We start from the raw sequence: 22,769 nt of genomic DNA on the forward strand, positions 1-22,769 counted from the left end.
TTCTTGTACTTAAGAAGGCACAGTGCCTTTTGTATTTAATTCCGATGCCATTTCTGTGTTTCCTCGTCAATAAGAAAGTCCAAGGGATACAGTAAACCTGAAGTGAAGCATCGGAATCTAGAACTGGTCTCACAGGAAAGGTTCAAAGCATAGACCGTAAGAAGGGTCAGTCTTCTTGTACTTAAGTCGCCATTGTGCCTTTTGTATTAAATTCCCATGCGATCTCTGTGTTTCATCGTTAATAAGAAGCTCCAAGGGATACAGTAAACCTGAAGTGAAGCATTGGTATCTAAAACTGGTCTCACAGGAATGGTTCAAAACATAGTCAGTAAGAGGAGTCAGTCTTCTTGTACTTAAGAAGGCATTGTGCCTTTTGTATTTAATTCTGATGCAATTTCTGTGTTTCATCGTCAATACGAAGGTCCAAAGGATACAGTAAATATGAAGTAAGGCATCGGAATCTAAAACTGATCTCAGAATAAAGGTTTCAATCATAGATAGTAAGAAGAGTCAGTCTTCTCGTACTTAAGTCGGCATTGTGCCTTTTGTATTTAATTCCGATGCAATTTCTGTATTTCATCGTCAATGAGAAGGTCCAAGGGATACAGAAAACCTGAAGTGAAGCATCGGAATCTAAGACTGGTCTCACAGGAAAGGTTTAAATCATACACAGTAAGAAGAGTCAGTCTTCTTGTACTTAAGTCAGCATTGTGCCTTTTGTATTTAATTCTGATGCACAATCTGTGATTCATCGTCAATAAGAAGGTCCAAAGGATACAGAAAACCTGAAGTAAGGCATCGGAATCTAAACCTGGTTCAAAACATAGACAGTAACAAGAGTCATTCTTGTTGTACTTAAGTCGGCATTGTGCCTTTTGTATTTAATTCTGTTTCAATTTCTGTGTTTCATCGTCAATAAGAAGGTCCAGAGGATACAGTAAACCTGAAGTGACGCATCGGAATCTAAAACAGACCTCACAGGGAAGGTTTCAATCATAGATAGTAAGAAGAGTCAGTCTTCTTGTACTTAAGTCGGCATTACGCCTTTTGTATTTAATTCGGATGCAATTTCTGTGTTTCATCGTCAGTGAGAAGGTCCAAGGGATACATTAAACCTGAAGTGAAACATCGGAATCCAAAACTGGTCTCACAGGAAATGTTCAAAGCATAGACAGTAAGAAGAGTCAGTCTTCTTGTACTTAAGTCGGCTTTGTGCTTTTGTATTTAATTGCGATGCAATTTCTGTGTTTCACCGTAAATAAGATGGTCCAAGGCATACAGTAAACTTGAAGTGAAGCATCGGAATCTAAAACTGGTCTCACATGAAAGGCTCTAAACATAGACAGTAAGAAGAGTCTGTCTTCTTGTACTTAAGTCTGCATTGTGCCTCTTGTATTTAATTCCGATGCAATTTCTGTGTCTCATCGTCAATAAGAAGGTCCAAGGGATACAGTAAACCCGAAGTGAAGCATAGGAATTGTAATTTTTTCCTTCTTTCTTTCTATTCTACGTAATTCTGTAGCTCTCAATTCGTTCGAGCAATCAATCATTCATGATAGGAAATACAGTCATAGCTCAGTCACTCAAAATGATTCTGAAATTTCACTTGTTAGAATGAAATCAGGCGATGAATCTTCTTCTCTGCAGGCTCGTGCTTTGCGGCAGTCTGCTAATCTGTACAAATAAAATGCCTCGTAATTTTGGGAGCATTGTATAATCAGTCGGGAAACCTCATATCAAGCGGATATTTGGCTTTGATGAAGTTTAACCTTCCGAAGAAGTAATGGAGCTCTTGGATTATTAAATGCAGGTTCGTATCCAGTCTTTCGGAAGTTCCCTTCTGATTAACAACTACGCAATATATCGATAAATATCATTAATTCTCATATTTAAAATACACACCTTTTTTTTTTTTTTTTGAAGGAGCAGTCTATATATATTTCCTTTTAATCGTACAGTTCGTATCAGTTATCTTCTGTGATAAATCTCAATAATCAGATTACAGTTCTTCCAAACCAAGCTCAGGCTAATCGGCACGAAGACCATCTCGGAAGCTCTCTTTCTTTTTTTTTCTAACAACCACCAGAGAGAGTACTACAAAGAATACTTATGCGCTCATGGCATAGCTATTGTATGAAACTATTTTGCGCATGGATTCTGCGAGTATGAAGATAGAAAATTTGTAAACGTCATTCAAGGGTAGAATTGTATCAGAATAATTCATAGAATATAAAGAGATATTACAATTGCCCCTCGCAGCGAGCAAAGTTAATGATAATACACTTTGCGAGCTAACAGAAAAAAATTGTTGGGTTGTTTATTCAAAAGAGGAATATTTTGAATTAGCAGAATTTTACTATAGAGAGTATGGGTAACATGTTAAGACAATAAGTTACAAGAATACCTAAGCTGTAGCTTTTACATGTACCAGGGTATACCCGGATCCCGAGTACATAACCAGGGAAGATGTAGATTGGTGTAATTACGAAAAAGGTCTACCCATTTGGGAACTGGCCTTCACAGGGAAATCCTGGAAAACCCGGAAGAATAGACCCCAGCTCAGGTACTAAAGAAGATAGGAAAGCCTAAATCCAGTAATTTTGAAATTACTCTATAGATTAGATCGACGGAAAAGTGCCTCATAGTCAAAAAAAAATTTTACAATATTGCTCAAAAAATTTTTTTTTTTAATTCTTCTTTCGACGATGTAGCCGGCGATCTCGTTGTGAAGTCGATGGAACAGGAACACTGGGTACGGACACCGGGTAGGCGACGTACAGCGTTTGGTGGATGCGGCACGGAGGACAGGCGATGGCTTATGGTACAGGATAGAAGCTGGTAATGTGCCGTAGAAACAGGAAGATGATCTCAGGAACAGATGGTCCGGGACGTGAACATGAAACAGTTTTAAAGTGGAATAAGAAAAGGTTCTGACTGAATAAATCCCTGGAAGAGAGTGGATTAAGGCAACGAAGTCCATATTTCATCGTTGAACTCAAAATTGGAGTAGATTTTTATATTCTTCCATCTGTACTAGACTGGAACATCCATCAGTCCTGACAATCACGAAATTTTTTGTAGTCCTCAATACCAAAGTTGTTTTGCATTACAACTGCTGATGGTCCAAAACATTGCCAAATAGACTGTGGGCATTTAAATTTTGTTGTAGCTCTTATCGAATGTATCCCTCTCAAAAAAATTTTAATCTAATCTTCGTTTTGTTATAGTGCAGGTGGAAGTATAGCATTGAAACTGTCCGAGGTTTGCTTTCAATTACGAAATTATGAATAAAATTTAAGTTTACACCTAATGAAAAATTTTAAACATAGGCATATGACACTGACTCCACAAAAGGAATAATTTGAAAATTTTTTATTATTCTTATTATTAATTGATTTATAGATCCACTTGCAAATAAATATCATTAATGATGACGTATGTTCATTTAACAAATCATCCAATCGCAGAATCTTCTTCATCCTCTCATGAACATTTATGGAAATATATTTCAACAGTTATGTCCATAATATGAAACACACAAACTGCTATTCTTAATATGTTAGTTAAAATTCTTAAATTAATTCTCCTGGTAAAGAAGGCATAATGAAAAATCTAAAAATTATAATAATTTTCTCTCGCGCAACCAGAGAGTTTCATCAATTGTTTGCAACAGTGACATTATCGACTGTTGCTTCATTTAACAGTTCATTTGTTTTCTTGCGCGAACAGCGCACATCATACACACAGCGTATTTACCTACATATCCCACACTGTTCAAGTTTCACACGCAATTCTCACATAAGTGCCGTGTCTTGAGGAAATGTAGATGCACTTTCATTGTATATCACTGTGGCTCCTGCTCATAGTCCACACTTACAAACACTAGTAATTAACAAATTCTTCTACCTATCTGAAAAATTTTGTGCTAAACTATCACAGGAGTAATGTTACTGTCTTAACCTATCACAGGAGTAATCTCACTGTCTCTTAACCTATCACAGGAGTAATCTCACTGTCTCTTAACCTATCACAGGAGCAATCTCACTGTCTCTTAACCTATCACAGGAGTAATCTCACTGTCTCTTAACCTATCACAGGAGCAATCTCACTGTCTCTTAACCTATCACAGGAGTAATCTCACTGCCTCTTAACCTATCACAGGAGTAATCTCACTGTCTCTTAACCTCTAGACAACATAAACTTCTTGATATTTATATACACATTCGACTCATAATCGAATTCCACTCTAAATTCTTCTCCATATTTGGTATCACAGATCTACGATCCTTCAAAAAATTTCTTAATATCATTATGCGGGAACAATCCCTTTATTCTTTTCAATTCGGGATATACGAACAAGTATGATCCAGGATTTGGTATATTTACAATAACATATGGTCCGGTATAAATAATATTCCATTTCTTTATGTTCTTCATCAGTTTCGAGGAATGGATGTGTCGCCTCAATAAAACCTTTTCTTCAAGATGAAACGTCTGAATCCGGTGAATACGTTTTTCATATGTCAATTTCCGTTGTATTGCCTTTTTAGTTAAATTGACAAGTGCGAGTCGAATCTTTTCCTCCCATTTTAAATTCTGGTCTTCATACCTTTCTTACGTTGCCTCCAGGTTTTGGAACGACTTAGAGCGGAGAACAATATGGACTAGTTGATGGCTCAATCAAGTTCCATTCTAACATTCTATTTATCTCCCTTTGAACAGATTGTTTTAAACGCCAGGGGATCGGATAGTGCGTGTAACAGTAAGTCTGATGTGGCTTCACTTGTAGGTGACAAATATACCCTTTAATAATTCCTGGTTTCTCATCAAAAATCTCTTCATATGCCTCTAACAAATAATGAAGCTGCTGCCTTTGTTCTCCGGTAAGGTGATTTGATTCACTAGCTTTTATCATTGTTGTTTGGTTAAAGTCCTCCTGTTGTATCAAATCCTTTGAAAACTCCTTCCAACGACCGTTTGAAGTGTCAATTAATTGAATTATGGCACCGCGACAATATTTCTCATGCACAGTTTCCTTTCTACTTAAATCCAGTGCTATCTCTTCTCCATTTAACCTAAATTTAACTATTCCTTCCAAAAAATCTATCTGACAATCGTACTCCTGCATACTCCCAATACCAAGAATACAGTCCACTAATAACTTCTCCACTACAAGGAACGTGCATTTTATTGCTACATTTCCCATTTTCATCTCTAATTGTGTTTGTATTTTGACATTGGGAGAGCGTGCTCCAACAGCTCCGATGATTTTGCAGTTCTGTACTGGCAAAATTGGTACATTCTTCTTCCTAATAATTCTCCGAAAAAGAGCGCCTGAGATGACATTGGCGGAAGCGGCGGTGTCCAATATCACATTCGTTGGAACTTCCTCTATTTCAACACATACTTCCGATACCGGAACACTCGATCTGTCATTATGACACGTTATTAAATCCTTTGTTAACTCTTCAGTCAACAGCTCACCATCATTATATCTTAACAATTGTAATTTTACTGTTTCGCCCCTAACAGATCCCCTGACCGCTCCTCCGGGGCACGATGCGGTCATGTTTAGTTTGACTGATTATTGGTCTGATTGGTATTTGTCTCTTCAGCTACTTCAGTGATTATCAGTTGTTGTGGTGAATTCTGACTATATTGCCTTGCTTGATTCGTGTAATTATTGTTGTTGTTTTGCTGGTGTTGGTAGAACTGTCCTGTGTTGCCATACATTGGATTATACCGATTAAAATTCCTATTGTTCCTAAAATAGCCCCTCGCTGCACCATTACTAAAGTTTCCATTATGGTAGTAATTATTGTTTGCATTTTGTCCATTTCTAAGTCTCCTCAGAGAGTGTAGTTGGTTATGATTATTGTTACTGCTACCATTACTGCCATTCCCACTCGAGTTGCAGCTCGGATTCGCTTCTGTTGCTCTTCTTTGATATGACATTTCTCTTGCCCTTTTATTGTCCTCCTCAATTATATCAATATGATCAAGCGTAGTCATAAATGAGTCTATATCCTTACCATTTATATATAACAGCTGATTCCTTATAATGGTGGGTAATCTGGACTTGAGTATTCTAAGTATATCCGCAAAAGGAATCGGTACATCCCAATACAAAGATTTATTAATGAATTTCTCAAAATATCTCTTTAGAGATCCTCTAGAAAATGAGAAAGGCTCAGGATATAATACTTCCTGCCTAAGTCTTTCTTGTATTCCAGCAGACCAATATTTTGCTAGAAAAGCCTGCTCAAATTCTTTGTAACATTTACAAGAAGATGTTTGTTCGGATGCCCACAATTCTCCTGTTCCTTGTATATATCCAGATACAAAACTAATCTTTTGCCATTCTGTCCAAGATCGTGGAAATAGACCTCTGAAACTTCGAATAAAGACTACAGGATGAACATTCTTTTTGTCAGGGTTAAAGATTTGAAATTGTCTCTGTTTAATCATCTTCTCCTCAACGGTACTACGATTCCAAAAATCATCCTGTTCGTACTTTTCCCTGTGGCTCTCCGTTATATCCAATCTAACTTGTGATGTTCCAGTTCTATCTACATCGGATCTCGACGTGGACGGAATGTCACGCGCAGATTGAGAGTTTTGTTTCCTATTTCTCGCTGTTTCTAAATCCTGCTGCGAGAGATTTAGTGATCTTTCGATATTTTCTTTCCAACGCGAGAATTCTTCGCCAAGTTGTTCTCGAACTTCCTTTAACCCTTTGTTAAAAAAATTATCCTCGGAACTCTCTGAAATTGACTGTAAAGCCACTTTCACAGTTTCTTCTATCGTTTACGAAGGAGAATTTTGCCGCTCTAATGTCATTTCTGAAAACTTTCCCGCAAGTACATTCATTCTATGTTCGACTGTCTCCTGTTTTTCCTTCACTTCGTCAAATTGCTTCTTTAGATTTTCCTGGGATTCTGTAATTTCTGGTATCATAGCTACGGAACACTGTATGTCCTCTTGAGCTTGTATTACTTGAGGAAACCGTTCTACTTGTTTTTGTGTCGTGTCAATTTTGACGGATACATATTCGGTTAGTTCCGCTTTTAATTTACTATTGTTTTCTTGGAATTGTAGGCGGACCTGCTCAATTTGAGCAACAAGATTCTGTTCGGTCCTTTCTGCCTGTTCTTTTATTTCCTGTGTCTGGGTATTCAATCTCTGATCTAATTCGGTAAAGGTTGCTCTTAACTGATTTTGTAATTCTGTTTGATTTTCGGCTAATTGATTTTGGAGTTCATTTTGTATAACGGATAAGTCTCGTTTTACCTCTGCTTGGCCTTCGGCTAATAGAGACAGCTGTTGCATAATAACAACAAATGTGTCAACAACAGCCTGATCAGCTGTTGTATGCATGTTTTCTGAACCAGTGGGATTATTTATATTGCTACCGCTAGCCACAACAGTCTCAGAATTGTTATCCGTGGCCTCTGCTCCTGCGCAAACAGCTGAAGGCTGTTGCACGTCTCATTGCTGATTCAATGACATTTTAAATGCCGCTCTAGTCAATACCATTAAATAACTGTCAATATCAGGTTCCAGTCACTAAATACAGTTTCAAATTTACTGTCGTAGACACACTTCACTTTCAAATTACTTCACAGATGGTATAAAGTTCAATGTTCAGATACGAAAATCACACAATATACAGTTCTACAATCTAACTACTATCTGGAAAAAAGTTCTTTCTAAATTGATTTCAAACTATTTTTACTACAGGATAAAAAAAATTAGATTTCTCTGGCCTTGTTCTGTAGTCTCGGTGTTGTCCAATAGTTGAAATCGTTTCTTGGTATCAGCAATCTTTTACTATGGGCACCGAATCTCTCTTCAGATTAGTTACCTCTCGTTCTCGTTGGTTTCCATGAAACAAAAAATACATATATTATATAACAATCCAAGAGAGTCCTGTCACACTGGCGCCACTGTAATTTTTTCCTTCTTTCTTTCTATTCTACGTAATTCTGTAGCTCTCAATTCGTTCGAGCAATCAATCATTCATGATAGGAAATACAGTCATAGCTCAGTCACTCAAAATGATTCTGAAATTTTACTTGTTAGAATGAAATCAGGCGATGATTCTTCTTCTCTGCAGGCTCGTGCTTTGCGGCAGTCTGCTAATCTGTACAAATAAAATGCCTCGTAATTTTGGGAGCGTTGTATAATCAGTCGGGAAACCTCATATCAAGTGGATATTTGGCATTGATGAAGTTTAACCTTCCGAAGAAGTAATGGAGCTCTTGGATTATTAAATGCAGGTTCGTATCCAGTCTTTCGGAAGTTCCCTTCTGATTAACAACTACGCAATATATCGATAAATATCATTAATTCTCATATTTAAAATACACACCTTTTTTTTTTTGAAGGAGCAGTCTATATATATTTCCTTTTAATCGTACAGTTCGTATCAGTTATCTTCTGTGATAAATCTCAATAATCAGATTACAGTTCTTCCAAACCAAGCTCAGGCTAATCGGCACGAAGACCATCTCGGAAGCTCTCTTTCTTTTTTTTTCTAACAACCACCAGAGAGAGTACTACAAAGAATACCTATGCGTTCATGGCATAGCCATTGTATGAAACTATTTTGCGCGTGGATTCTGCGATTATGAAGATAGAACATTTGTAAACGTCATTCAAGGGTAGAATTGTATCAGAATAATTCATAGAATATAAAGGGATATTACAGAATCTAAAACTGATCTCACAGGAAAGGCTCAAAGCATAGACAGTAAGAAGAGTCAGTCTTCTTGTACTTAAGTCAGCATTGTGCCTTTTGTATTTAATTCCGATGCAATTTCTGTGTTTCATCGTCAATATGAAGGTCCAAGGGATACAGTAAACCTGAAGTGAAGCATCGATATCTAAAACTGGTCTCACAGGAAAGGCGCAAATCATACAACGCATAGAAGAGTCAGTCCTCTTGTACGTAAGTCGCCATTGAGCTTTTTGTATTTCATTCCGATGCAATTTCTGTGTTTCATCGTCAATAAGAAGGTCCAAGGGATACAGTAAACCAGAAGTGAAGCATTGGAATCTATATCTGGTCTCACAGGAAAGGTTCAAAACATAGACAGTAAGAAGAGTCTGTCTTCTTGTATTTAAGTCGGCATTGTGCCCTTTGTATTTATTTCCGATGCAATGACTGTGTTTCATCGTCAATAAGGAGGTCCAAGGGATACAGTAAACCTGAAGTAAAACATCGATATCTAAAACAGGTCTCACAGTAAAGGCTCAAATCATAGAATGTAAGAAGAGTCAGTCCTCTTGTACTTAAGTCGGCATTGTCCCTTTTGTATTTAATTCCGACGCAATTTCTGTCCTTCATCGTCAATATGAAGGTCCAAGGGATACAGTAAAACTGAAGTTCAGCATCGGAATCCAAAACTGGTCTCACAGGAAAGGCTCAAATCGTAGAATGTAAGAAGAGTCAGTCCTCTTGTACTTAAGTCGGCATTGTGCCTTTTGTATTTAATTCCGATGTAATTTCTGTGTTTCATCGTCAATAAGAAGGTCCAAGGGATACAGTAAACCTGAAGTGAAGCATCGGAATCAAAACCTGGTCTCACAGGAAAGGTTAAAACATAGACAGTAACCAGAGTAAGTCTTCTTGTACTTAAGTCGGCATTGTGCCTTTTGTATTTATTTCCGATGCTATTTCTGTGTTTCTTCGTCAATAAGAAGATCCAAGGGATACAGTAAACCTGAAGTGAAGCATCGGAATCTAAAACTGGTCTCACAATGAAGGTTCAATACATACACAGTAAGAAGATTCAGTATTCTTGTCCTTAAGTGGGCATTGTGCCTTTTGCATGAAATCTGATGCAATTTCTGTGTTTCATCGTCAATAAGAACGTCCAAGGGATACAGTAAACCTGAAGTAAAGAATCGGAATCCAAAACTAGTCTCACAATAAAGGTTTAAAGCATAGGCAGTAAGAAGAGACAGTCTTCTTGTATTTAAGTCGGCATTGTGCCTTTTGTATAAAATTCCGATGCAATTTCTGTGTGTCGTCGTCATTAAGATGGTCTAAGGGATACAGTAAACCTGATGTGAAGCATCGGAATCTAAAATGGGTCTCACAGGAAAGGCTCAAAACATAGACAGTAAGAAGAGTCAGTCTTCTTGTACCGAAGTCGGCATTGTTCCTTTTGTATTTAATTACGATGCAATTTCTGTGTTTCATCGTCAATAAGAAGGTCCAAGGAATACAGTAAACCTGACGTGAGGCATCGATATTAAAAACTGGTCTCACAGGAAAGGCTCAAATCATACAATGTAAGAAGAGTCAGTCCTCTTGTACTTAAGTCGACATTGAGCCTTTTGTATTTAATTCCGATGCAATATCTATGTTTCATCGTCAATAAGTAGGTCTTAGGATACAGTACACCTGAAGTGAGCATCGGAATCTAGATCTGGTCTCAAAGGAAAGGTTGAAAACAGACACTAAGAAGAGTCAGTCTTCTTGTACTTAAGTCGGCATTGTGCCTTTTGTATTTAATTCGGATGCAACGTCTGTGTTTCATCGTCAATAAAAAGGTCCAAGGGATACAATAAACCTGAAGTGATGCATCGATATCTAAAAGTGGTCTCACAGGAAAGGCTCAAATCATAGAATATAAGAAGATTCAGTCCTCTTGTAGTTTAGTCGGCATTGTCCCTTTTGTATTTAATTCCGACGCAATTTCTGTGCTTCATCGTCAATAAGAAGGTCCAAGGGATACAGTAACCCTGAAGTGAAGCGTCGGAATCTAAAACTGGTCCTACAGGAAAGGCTCAAATCATAGAATGTAAGAGGAGTCAGTCCTCTTGTACTTAAGTCGGCATTGCGCCTTTTGTATTTAATTCCGTTGCGATTTCTGGGTTTCATCGTCAATATGAAGGTCCAAAGGGATACAGTAAACCTGAAGTGAAGCATCGGAGTCAAAACCTGGTCTCACGGGAAAGGTTCAAAACATTGACAGTAAGAAGAGTCAGTCTTCTTGTATCTTAAGTCAGCACTGTGCCTTTTGTCTTTACTTCCGATGCATTTTCCGTGATTCATCGTTAATAAGAAGGTCCAAGGAATACAGTAAACCTGAAGTGAAGCATCGCAATCTCAAACTAGTCTCACAGGAAAGGTTCAAATCATAGCTGGTAAAAAGGAGTCGGTCTTCTTGTACGTAATTGGGCATTGTGCCTTTTGTATTTAATTCCGATGCAATTTCTGTGTTTCATCGTCAATAAAAAGATCCAAGCGATACAGTAAACCAGAAGTGAAGCATCGGAATTTAAAACTGGTCTCACAGGAAAGGTTGAAATCATAGACAGTAAGAAGAGTCATTCCTCATGTCCTTAAGTCGGCATTGTGCCTTTTGTATTTAATTCCGATGCAATTTCTGTGTTTCATCGTCAATAAGAAGGTCCAAGGGATACAGTAAACTTGAAGTGAAGCATCAGAATCTAAAACTGGTCTCACAGGAAAGCTTCAAATCGTAGACAGTAAGAAGAGTCAGACTTCTTGTACTTAAGTCGGCATTGTGCCTCTTGTATTTAATTCCGATGCAATTTCTGTTTCATCGTCAATAAGAATGTCCAATGGATACAGTAAACCTGAAGTGAAGCATCGGAATCTGAAACTGGTATCACAGGAAAGGCTCAAAACATAGGCAGTAAGAAGAGTCAGTCTTCTTGTACTTAAGTCGGCATTGTGTATTTTGTATGTAATTCCGATGCAATTTCTGTGTTTCATCGTCAATAAGTAGCTCCAAGGGATACAGTAAACCTGAAGTGAAACATCGGAATCTAAAACTGGTCCCACAAGAAATGCTCAAATCATAGAATGTAAGAAGAGTCAGTCCTCTTGTACTTAACTCGGCAATGTGCCTTTTGTATTTAATTCCGATGAAATTTCTGTGTTCCATTCTCAATAAGAAGGTCCAAGGGATACAGTAAACCTGAAGTGTAGCATCGATATCTAAAACTGGTCTCACAGGAAAGGTTCAAAACATAGGCAGTAAGAAGAATCAGTCGTCTTGTACTTAAGTCGGCATTGTGCCTTTTGTATTTAATTCCGATGCAATTTCTGTGTTTCATCGTCAATAAGAAGGACCAAGGGATACAGTAAACCTGAAGTGAAGCATCGATATCTAAAACTGGTCTCACAGGAAAGGCTCAAATCATAGAATGTAAGAAGAGTCAGTCCTCTTTTACTTATGTCGGCATTGTGCCCTTTGTATTTAATTCCGATGCAATTTCTGTGTTTCATCGTCAATAAGTAGCTCCAAGGGATACAGTAAACCTGAAGTGAAACATTGGAATCTAAAACTGGTCCCACAAGAAATGCTCAAATCATAGAATGTAAGAAGAGTCAGTCCTCTTGTACTTAAGTCGGCAATGTGCCTTTTGTATTTAATTCCGATGAAATTTCTGTGTTTCATTCTGAATAAGAAGGTCCAAGGGATACAGTAAACCTGAAGTGTAGCATCGATATCTAAAACTGGTCTCACAGGAAAGGTTCAAAACACAGACAGTAAGAAGAGTCAGTCTTCTTGTACTTAAGTCGGCATTGTGCTTTTGTATTTATTTCCGATGCAATTTCTGTGTTTCATCGTCAGTAAGAAGGTCCAAGGGATACAGCAAAAATGAAGTGAAGCATCGGAATCTAAAACTGGTCTCACAGAAAAAGGTTCAAAACATAGACAGTAAGAAGGGTCAGTCTTCTTGTACTGAAGTCGGCATCGTGCCTTTTGTATTTAATTGCGATGCAATTTGTGTGTTTCATCGTCAATAAGAAGGTCCAAGGGATAGAGTAAACCTGAAGTGAAGCTTTAGAATATAAAACTGGTCTCATAGAAACGGCTCACCACATAGACAGTAGTAAGAGTCAGTCTTCTTGTACTTAAGTCGGCATTGTGAATTTTGTATTTTATTCCGATGCAATTTCTGTCTTTCATCGTCAATAAGAAGGTCCAAGGGATACAGTAAACCTGAAGTGAAGCATCAGAATCTAAAACTGGTCTCACAGGAAAGGCTCAACACATACATAGTAAGAAGAGTCAGTCTTCTTGTACTTAAGTCAGCATTGTGATTTTTGTATTTAATTCCGATGCAATATCTGTGTTCCATTGTCAATAAGAAGGTCCAAGGGATACAGGAAACCTGAAGTGAAGCACCGGAATCTAAAACTGGTCTCACAGGAATGGATCAAAACATAGACAGTAAGAAGAGTCAGTCTTCTTGTACTTCTGTCGGCATTGTGCCTTTTGTATTTAATTCCGATGCAAATTCTGTGTTTCCTCGTCAATAAGAAGGTCCAAGGGCTACAGAAAACCTGAAGTGAAGCATCGGAATCTAAAACTGGTCTCACGGGAAAGATTCATACATAGACAGTAAGAAGAGTCAGTCTTCTAGTACTTAAATCGACATTGTGCCTTTTGTATTTAATTCCGATGCAATTTCTGTGGTTCGATGTCAACAAGGACGTCCATGGGATACAGAAAACCTGAAGTGAAGCATAGATATCTTAAACTGGTCTCACAGGAACAGCTCAAATCATAGAATGTAAGAAGAGTCAGTCCTCTTGCACGTAAGTTGGCAATGAGCTTTTGTATTTAATTCTGCTGCAATTTCTGTGTTTCATCGTCAATAAGATGGTCCACGGGATACAGTAAACATGAAGTGAAGAATCGGAATCTGTTACTGGTCTCACACGAAAGGTTCAAAACATAGACAGCAAGAAGAGTCAGTCTTCTTGTACTTAAGTTGGCATTGAGATTTTGTATTTAATTCCGATGCAATTTCTGTGTTTCATCGTCAATAAGAATGTCCAAGGGATACAGTAAACATGAAGTGACGCATCGGAATCTAATACTGGTCTCACAGGAAAGGTTCAAAACATAGACAGTAAGAAGAGTCAGTCTTCTTGTACTTATGTCGGCATTGTGTCTTTTGTATTTAATTCCGATGTAAATTCTGTGTTTCAATGTAAATAAGATGGTGCAAGGGATACAGTAAACCAGAAGTGAAGCATCGGAATAAAAAACCGGTCTCACAGGAACGGTTCAAACATAGAGAGTAAGAAGAGTCAGTCTTCTTGTACTTAAGTCGGCATTGTGCTTTTGTATTTATTTCCGATGCAATTTCTGTGTTTCATCGTCAGTAAGAAGGTCCAAGGGATACAGCAAAAATGAAGTGAAGCATCGGAATCTAAAACTGGTCTTACAGGAAAGGTTCAAAACATAGACTGTAAGAAGAGTCAGTGTTCTTGTACTTAAGTCGTCATTGTGCCTTTTGTATTGAATTCCGATGCAATATCTGTGTTTCATCGTCAATAAGAAGGTCCAAGGGATACAGTAAACCTGAAGTGAAGCATCGATATCTAAAACTGGTCCCACAAGAAATGCTCAAATCATAGAATGTAAGAAGAGTCAGTCCTTTTGTACTTATGTCGGCATTGTGCCTTTCGTATTTAATTCCGATGAAATTTCTGTGTTTCATTGTCAATTAGAAGGTCCAAAGAATACAGTAAACGTGAAGTGAAACATCGGAATCTAAAACTGGTCCCACAAGAAATGCTCAAATCATAGAATGTAAGAAGAGTCAGTCCTCTTGTACTTTAGTCAGCACAGTGCCTTTTGTATGTAATTCCGATGCAATTTGTGTGTTTCATCGTCAATAAGTAGCTCCAAGGGGTACAGTAAACCTGAAGTGAAGTATCGCTATCTAAAACTGGTCTCACATTATAGGTTCAAAACATAGACAGTTTGAAGTGTCAGTCTTCTTGTACTTAAGTCGGCATTGTGCTTTTGTATTTAATTCGGATGTAATTTCTGTGCTTCATCGTCAATAACAAGGTCCAAGGGATACAGTAAACCACAAGTGAAGCATCGGAATCTAAAACTGGTCACTCAGGAAAGGTTCAAATCATAGACAGTAAGAAGAGTCAGTCTTTTGTACTAAAGTCGGCAATGAGTTTTGTGTTTAATTCCGATGCAATTTCGGTGTTTCATCGTCAATAAGAAGGTCCAAGGGATACAGTTAACCTGAAGTGATGCATCGGAATCTAAAACTGGTCTCACAGGAAAGGTTCAAACATTGACAGTAAGAAGAGTCAGTTTCTTGTTCTTAAGTTGGCATTGTGCCTTTTGTATTTAATTCCGATGCAATTTCTGGGATTCATCGTCAATAAGTATGTCCAAGGGATACAGTAAACCTGAAGTGAAACATCGATATCTATAACTGGTCTCACAGGAAAGGCCTACATTATAGAATGTAAGAAGAGTCAGTCCTCTTGTACTTAAGTCGGCATTGTGCATTTTGTATTTAATTCCGATGCAATTTCTGTGTTTCATCGTCAATAAGAAGGTCCAAACAATACAGTAAACATGTAGTGACGCATCGGAATCTAAAACTAGTGTCACAGGAAAGGTTCAAAACATAGACAGTATGAAGAGTCAGTCTTCTTGTACTTATGTCGGCATTGTGTCTTTTGTATTTAATTCCGATGCAAATTCTGTGTTTCATCGTCAACAGTATGGTCCAAGGGATACAGTAAACCTTATGTGAAGCATCGGAATCTGAAACTGGACTCACAGGAAAGGTTCAAAATATAGTCAGTAAGAGGAGTCAGTCTTCTTGTACTTAAGTCGGCAATGTGCCTTTTGTATTAAATTTAGATGCAATTTCTGTGTTTCATCGTCAATTAGATTGTCCAAGGGATACAGTCAACCTGAAGTGAAGCATCGGAATCTAAATCTGGTTTCACAGGAAACGTGCAAATCATAGACTGTAAGAAGAGTCAGTCTTCTTGTAGTTAAGTCGGCATTGTACCTTTTGTATTTCCGATTCAATTTCTGGGTTTCATCATCAATAAGAAGGTCCAAGGGATCCAGTAAACCTGAAGTTAAGCATCGATATCTAAAACAGGTCTCACAGGAAAGGCTCAAATCATACAATGTAAGAAGAGTCAGTCTTCTTGTACTTAAGTCGGCATTGTCTCTTTTGTATTTAATTCCGATGCAATTTCTGTGTTTCATCGTCCATAAGAAGGTCCAAGGGATACAGTAAAGCTGAAGTGAAGCATGGGAATCTAAAATTGGTCTCACAGGAAAGTTACAAATTATAGAATGTAAGAGGAGTCAGTCCTTTTGTACTTAAGTCGGCAATGTGCCTTTTGTATTTCCGATTCAATTTCTGGGTTTCATCGTCAATAAGAAGGTCCAAGGGATCCAGTAAACCTGAAGTTAAGCATGGATATCTAAAACAGGTGTCACTGGAAAGGCTCAAATCATACAATGTAAGAAGAGTCAGTCTTGTTGTACTTAGGTCGGCATTGTGCGTTTTGTATTTAATTCCGATGCAATTTCTGTGTTTCATCGTCAATAAGAAGGTCCAAGGGATACAGTAAACCTGAAGTGAAGCATCGATATCTAAAACTGGTCTCACAGGAAAGGCTCAAATCATAGAATGTAAGAAGAGTCAGTCCTCTTTTACTTATGTCGGCATTGTGCCCTTTGTATTTAATTCCGATGCAATTTCTGTGTTTCATTGTCAATAAGAAGGATTAAGGGATACAGTAATCATGAAGAGAAGCATCGCAATCTAAAACAGGTCTCACAGGAACGGTTCAATTATAGACAGTAAGAAGAGTCAGACTTCCTGTACGTAAGTCGGCTTTTTGCCTTTTGTATTTAATTCCGATGCATTTTCTGTGTTTCATTGTCAATAAGACGTCCAAGCGATACAGTAAACCTGATGTGAAGCATCGGAATCTAAAACTGGTCTCACAGCAAAGTTTCAAATCATAGACAGTAAGAAGCGTCAGTCTTCTTGTACTTAACTCGGCATTGTACCTTTTGTATTTAATTCAGATGCAATTTCTATGTTTCATCGTCAATAAGAAGGTCCAAAGGATACAGTAAACGTGAAGTGAAGCATCTGAATCTAAAACTGGGCTCACAGGAAAGGTTCAAACATAGACAGTAAGAAGAGTCAGGCTTCTTGTTCTTAATTCGGGATAGTGCCTTTTGTATTTAATTCCGATGCAATTTCTGTGTTTTATCGTCAATAATAAGGTCCAAGGGATACAGTAAACCTGAAGTGAAGCATCGGAATCTAAAACTAGTCTCACAGGAAGGGTTCAAAATATAGCCAGTAAGAGGAGTAAGTCTTCTTGTACTTAAGTCGGCATTGTGCCATTTGTATTTAATTCCGATGCAATTTCTGTGTTTCATCGTCAATAAGAAGGTCCAAGGGATACAGACAACTTGAAGTGAAGCAACGGAATCTAAAAAAGGTCTCACAGGAAAAAGCTCAACACACAGACAGTAAGAAGAGTCAGTCTTCTTGTACTTAAGTCAGCATTGTGCCTTTTGTATTTAATTCCGATTCAATTTCTGTGTTTCATCGTCAATAAGACGGTCCAAGGGATACAGTTAACCTGAAGTGAAGTATCGGAATATAAAACTGGTCTAACAGGAAAGGCTGAAACATAGACAGTAAGAAGAGTCAGTCTTCTTGTACTTAAGTCGGCATTGTGGCTTTTGCATTTAATTCCGATGCAATTTCTGTGTTACGTCGTCAATAAGTAGGTCCAAGGTATACAGAAAACCTAAAGTGAAACATCGGAATTTATATATAGTCTCACAGGAAACGTTTCTGACATAAACAGTAAGAAGAGTCAGTCTTCTTGTACTTAAGTGAGCATTGTGCTTTTGTATTTAATTCCGATGCAATTTCTGTGTTTCATCGTCAATGAGAAGGTCCAAGGGATACAGTAAACCTGAAGTGAAGCATCGATATCTAAAACTGGTCTCACAGGAAAGGCTCAAATAATCTAATGGAAGAAGAGTCAGTCCTATTGTACTTATGTCTGCATTGTGCCTTTTGTATATAATTCTGATGCAAATTCTGTGTTTCATCGTCAATAATTAGTTCCAAGGGATACAGTATACCTGAAGTGAAGCATCGGAATATGAAACTGGTCTCACAGGAATGGTTCAAAACATATACTGTCGTAAGAGTCAGTCTTCTTTAACTGAAGTCGGCATTATGACCTTTGTATTTAATTCCGATGCAATTTCAGTGTATCATCGTCAATACGAAGGTCCAAGGGATACAGTAAACTAGAAGTGAAGCATCGAAATCTAAAACTGGTCTCACAGGAAAGGCTCAACACACAGATAGTAAGAAGAGTCAGTCCTCTTGTACTTAAGTCGGCATTGAGCCTTTTGTATTTAATTCCGATGCAATTTCTGTGGCTCATCGTCAACAAGAAGATCCAAGGGATACAGGAAACTTGAAGTGAAGCATCTATATCTAAAACTGGTCTCACAGGAAAGGCTCAAATCATAGAATGTAAGACGAGTCAGTTCTCTTGTAATTATGTCGGCATTGTGCCTTTTGGATTTAATTCCTATGCAATTTTTTGTGTTTCATCGTCAATAAGAAGGGCCAAGGGATACAGTAAACCTGAAATGAAGCATCACAATCTAAAACTAGTCTCACAGGAAAGGTTCAAAACATAGACAGTAAGAAGAGTCGGTCTTCTCGTACTTAAGTCGGCATTGTGCTTTTTGTTTTTTTAATTCCGTTGCGATTTCTGTGTTTCATTGTCAATAAGACGTCCAAGCGATACAGTAAACCTGATGTGAAGCATCGGAATCTGAAACTGGTCTCACAGCAAAGTTTCAAATCATAGACAGTAAGAAGAGTCAGTCTTCTTGTACTTAAGTCGGCATTGTAAATTTTGTATTTAATTCAGATGCAATTTCTGTGTTTCATCGTCAATAAGAAGGTCCAAAGGATACAGTAAACGTGAAGTGAAGCATCCGAATCTAAAACTGGGCTCACAGGAAAGGTTCAATCATAGACAGTAAGAAGAGTCAGTCTTCTTGTTCTTAATTCGGGATTGTGCCTTTTGTATCTGGTTCTGATCCAATTTCTGTGTTTCATCGTCAATGAGCAGGTCCAAGGGATACAGTAAACCAGAAGTGAAGCATGGGAATCTAAACCTGGTCTCACAGGAAAGGCTCAAAACATAGGCAGTAATAACAGTCAGTCTTCTTGTTCTTAAGTCGGCATTGTGCCTTTTGTACGTAATTCCGATGCAAATTCTGTGTTTCATCGTAATTAATTAGCTCCAAGGGATACAGTATACCTGAAGTGAAGCATCGGAATATGAAACTGGTCTCACAGGAAAGGTTCAAAACATAGACTGTCGTAAGAGTCAGTCTTCTTTAACTTAAGTCGGCATTATGACCTTTGTATTTAATTCCGATGCAATTTCAGTGTATCATCGTCAATACGAAAGACCAAGGGATACAGTAAACCAGAAGTGAAGCATCGAAATCTAAAACAGGTCTCACAGGAAAGGCTCAACACATAGATAGTAAGAAGAGTCGGTCCTCTTGTACTTAAGTCGTTATTGAGCTTTTGTATTTAATTTCGATGCAAGTTCTATGTTTCATCGTGAAATAAGAAGGTCCAAGGGATACAGAAAATCTGAAGTGAAGCATCGATATCTAAAACTGGTCTCACAGGAAATGCTCAAATCATAGAATGTAAGAAGAGTCAGTTCTCTTGTACATAAGTCGGCATTGTGCCTTTTGTATTTAATTCCGATGCAATTTCTGTGTTTCATCGACAATAAGAAGGTCCAAGGGATACAGTAAAGCTGAAGTGAAGCATGGGAATCTAAAACTGGTCTCACAGGAAAGGTTCAAATTATAGAATGTAACAAGAGTCAGTCCTTTTGTTCTTAAGTCGGCATTGTGCCTTTAGTATTAAATTTTGATGCAATTTCTGTGTTTCATCGTCAATAAGAAGGTCCAAGGGATACAGTAAACCTGAAGTGAAGCATCGGAATCTAAATCTGGTCTCACAGGAAAGGTTCAAAACATAGACAGTATGAAGAGTCAGTCTTCTTGTACTTAAATCGGCATTGTGCCTTTTGTATTTCCGATTCAAGTTCTGGGTTTCATCGTCAATAAGAAGGTCGAAGGGATCCAGTAAACCTGAAGTTAAGCATCGATATCTAAAACTGGTCTCACAGGAAAGGGTCAAGTCATAGAATGTAAGAAGCGTCAGTCCTCTTGCACTTAAGTTGGCATTGTGCCTTTTGGATTTAATTCCGATGCAATTTCAGTGTTTCATCGTCAATAAGAAGGTCCAAGGGTTATAGTAAACCTGAAATGAAGCATCGGAATCTAAAACTGGTCTCACAGGAAAGGTTCAAAACATAGACAGTAAGAAGAGTCAGTCTTATCGTACTTATGTCGGCATTGTGCTTTTTGTATTTAATTCCGATGCAATTTCTGTTTCATAGTCAATAAGAAAGTCCAATGGATACAGTAAACCTGAAGTGAAGCGTCGGAATCTAAAACTGGTCTCACAGGAAAGGCTCAACACATAGATAGTAAGAAGAGTCAGTCCTCTTGTACTTAAGTCGGCATTGAGCCATTTGTATTTAATTCCGATGCAATTTCTGTGTTTCATTGTCAATAAGAAGGATTAAGGGATACAGTAAACATGAAGAGAAGCATCGCAATGTAAAACAGGTCTCACAGGAACGGTTCAATTATAGACAGTAAGAAGAGTCAGACTTCTTGTACGTAAGTCGGCTCTTTGCCTTTTGTATTTAATTCCGATGCATTTTCTGTGTTTCATTGTCAATAAGACGTCCAAGCGATACAGTAAACCTGATGTGAAGCATCGGAATCTAAAACTGGTCTCACAGCAAAGTTTCAAATCATAGACAGTAAGAAGCGTCAGTCTTCTTGTACTTAAGTCGGCATTGTACCTTTTGTATTTAATTCAGATGCAATTTCTATGTTTCATCGTCAATAAGAAGGTCCAAAGGATACAGTAAACGTGAAGTGAAGCATCTGAATCTAAAACTGGGCTCACAGGAAAGGTTCAAACATAGACAGTAAGAAGAGTCAGGCTTCTTGTTCTTAATTCGGGATAGTGCCTTTTGTATTTAATTCCGATGCAATTTCTGTGTTTCATCGTCAATAATAAGGTCCAAGGGATACAGTAAACCTGAAGTGAAGCATCGGAATCTAAAACTGGTCTCACAGGAAGGGTTCAAAATATAGTCAGTAAGAGGAGTAAGTCTTCTTGTACTTAAGTCGGCATTGTGCCATTTGTATTTAATTCCGATGCAATTTCTGTGGCTCATCGTCAACAAGAAGATGCAAGGGATACAGGAAACATGAAGTGAAGCATCGATATCTAAAACTGGTCTTACAGGAAAAGCTCAAATCATAGAATGTAAGAAGAGCCAGTCCTTTTGTACGTAAGTCGTCATAGAGCTTTTGTATTTAATTTCGATGCAAATTCTGTGTTTCATCGTCAATAAGAAGGTCCAAGGGAAACAGTAAATCTGAAGTGAAGCATCGATATCAGAAACTGGTCTCACAGGAAATGCTCAAATCGTAGAACGTAAGAAGAGTCAGTCTTCTTGTACTTAAGTCGGCATTGTGCCTTTTGTATTTAATTCCAATGCAATTTCTGTGTTTCATCGACAGTAAGAAGGTCCAAGGGAAACAGTAAAGCTGAAGTGAAACATGGGAATCTAAAACTGGGTTCACAGGAGAGGTTCAAGGTATAGAATGCAACAAGAGTCAGTCCTTTTGTACTTAAGTCGGCATTGTGCATTTTGTATTAAATTTTGATGCAATTTCTGTGTTTCATCGTCAATAAGAAGGTCCAAGGGATACAGTAAACCTGAAGTGAAGCATCGGAATCTAAATCTGGTCTCACAGGAAAGGTTCAAAACATAGACAGTAAGAAGAGTCAGTCTTCTTGTACATAAATCGGCATTGTGCCTTTTGTATTTCCGATTCAATTTCTGTGTTTCATCGTCAATAAGAAGGTCCAAGGGATCCAGTAAACCTGAAGTTAAGCATCGATATCTAAAACTGGTCTCACAGGAAAGGCTCAAATCATACAATGTATGAAGAGTCAGTCTTCTTGTACTTAAGACGGCATTGTGCCTTTTGTATTTAATTCCGATGCAATTTCTGTGTTTCATCGACAATGAGAAGGTCTAAGGGATACAGTAAAGCTGAAGTGAAGCATGGGAATCTAAAACTGGTCTCATAGGAAAGGTTCAACTTATAGAATGTAACAAGAGTCAGTCCGTTTGTACTTAAGTCGGCATTGTGCTTTTGTATTTAATTCCGATGCAATTTCTGTGTTTCATCGTCAATAATAAGGTCCAAGGGATACAGTAAACCTGAAGTGAAGCATCGGAATCTAAAACTGGTCTCACAGGAAAGGCTCAACTCATAGACAGTAAGAGGAGTCAGTCTTCTTGTACTTAAGAAGGCATTGTGCCTTTTGTATTTAATTCCGATGCCATTTCTGTGTTTCCTCGTCAATAAGAAGGTCCAAGGGATACAGTAAACCTGAAGTGAAGCATCGGAATCTAGAACTGGTCTCACAGGAATGGTTCAAAACATAGACCGTAAGAAGGGTCAGTCTTCTTGTACTTAAGTCGGCATTGTGCCTTTTGTATTAAATTCCCATGCGATCTCTGTGTTTCATCGTTAATAAGAAGCTCCAAGGGATACAGTAAACCTGAAGTGAAGCATCGGTATCTAAAACTGGTCTCACAGGAATGGTTCAAAACATAGTCAGTAAGAGGAGTCAGTCTTCTTGTACTTAAGAAGGCATTGTGCCTTTTGTATTTAATTCCGTTGCAATTTCTGTGTTTCATCGTCAATACGAAGGTCCAAAGGATACAGTAAATCTGAAGTAAGGCA

The sequence above is a fragment of the Schistocerca serialis genome, chromosome 9 (assembly GCF_023864345.2).
Source record: "Schistocerca serialis cubense isolate TAMUIC-IGC-003099 chromosome 9, iqSchSeri2.2, whole genome shotgun sequence".
Classification (NCBI taxonomy): domain Eukaryota; kingdom Metazoa; phylum Arthropoda; class Insecta; order Orthoptera; family Acrididae; genus Schistocerca; species Schistocerca serialis.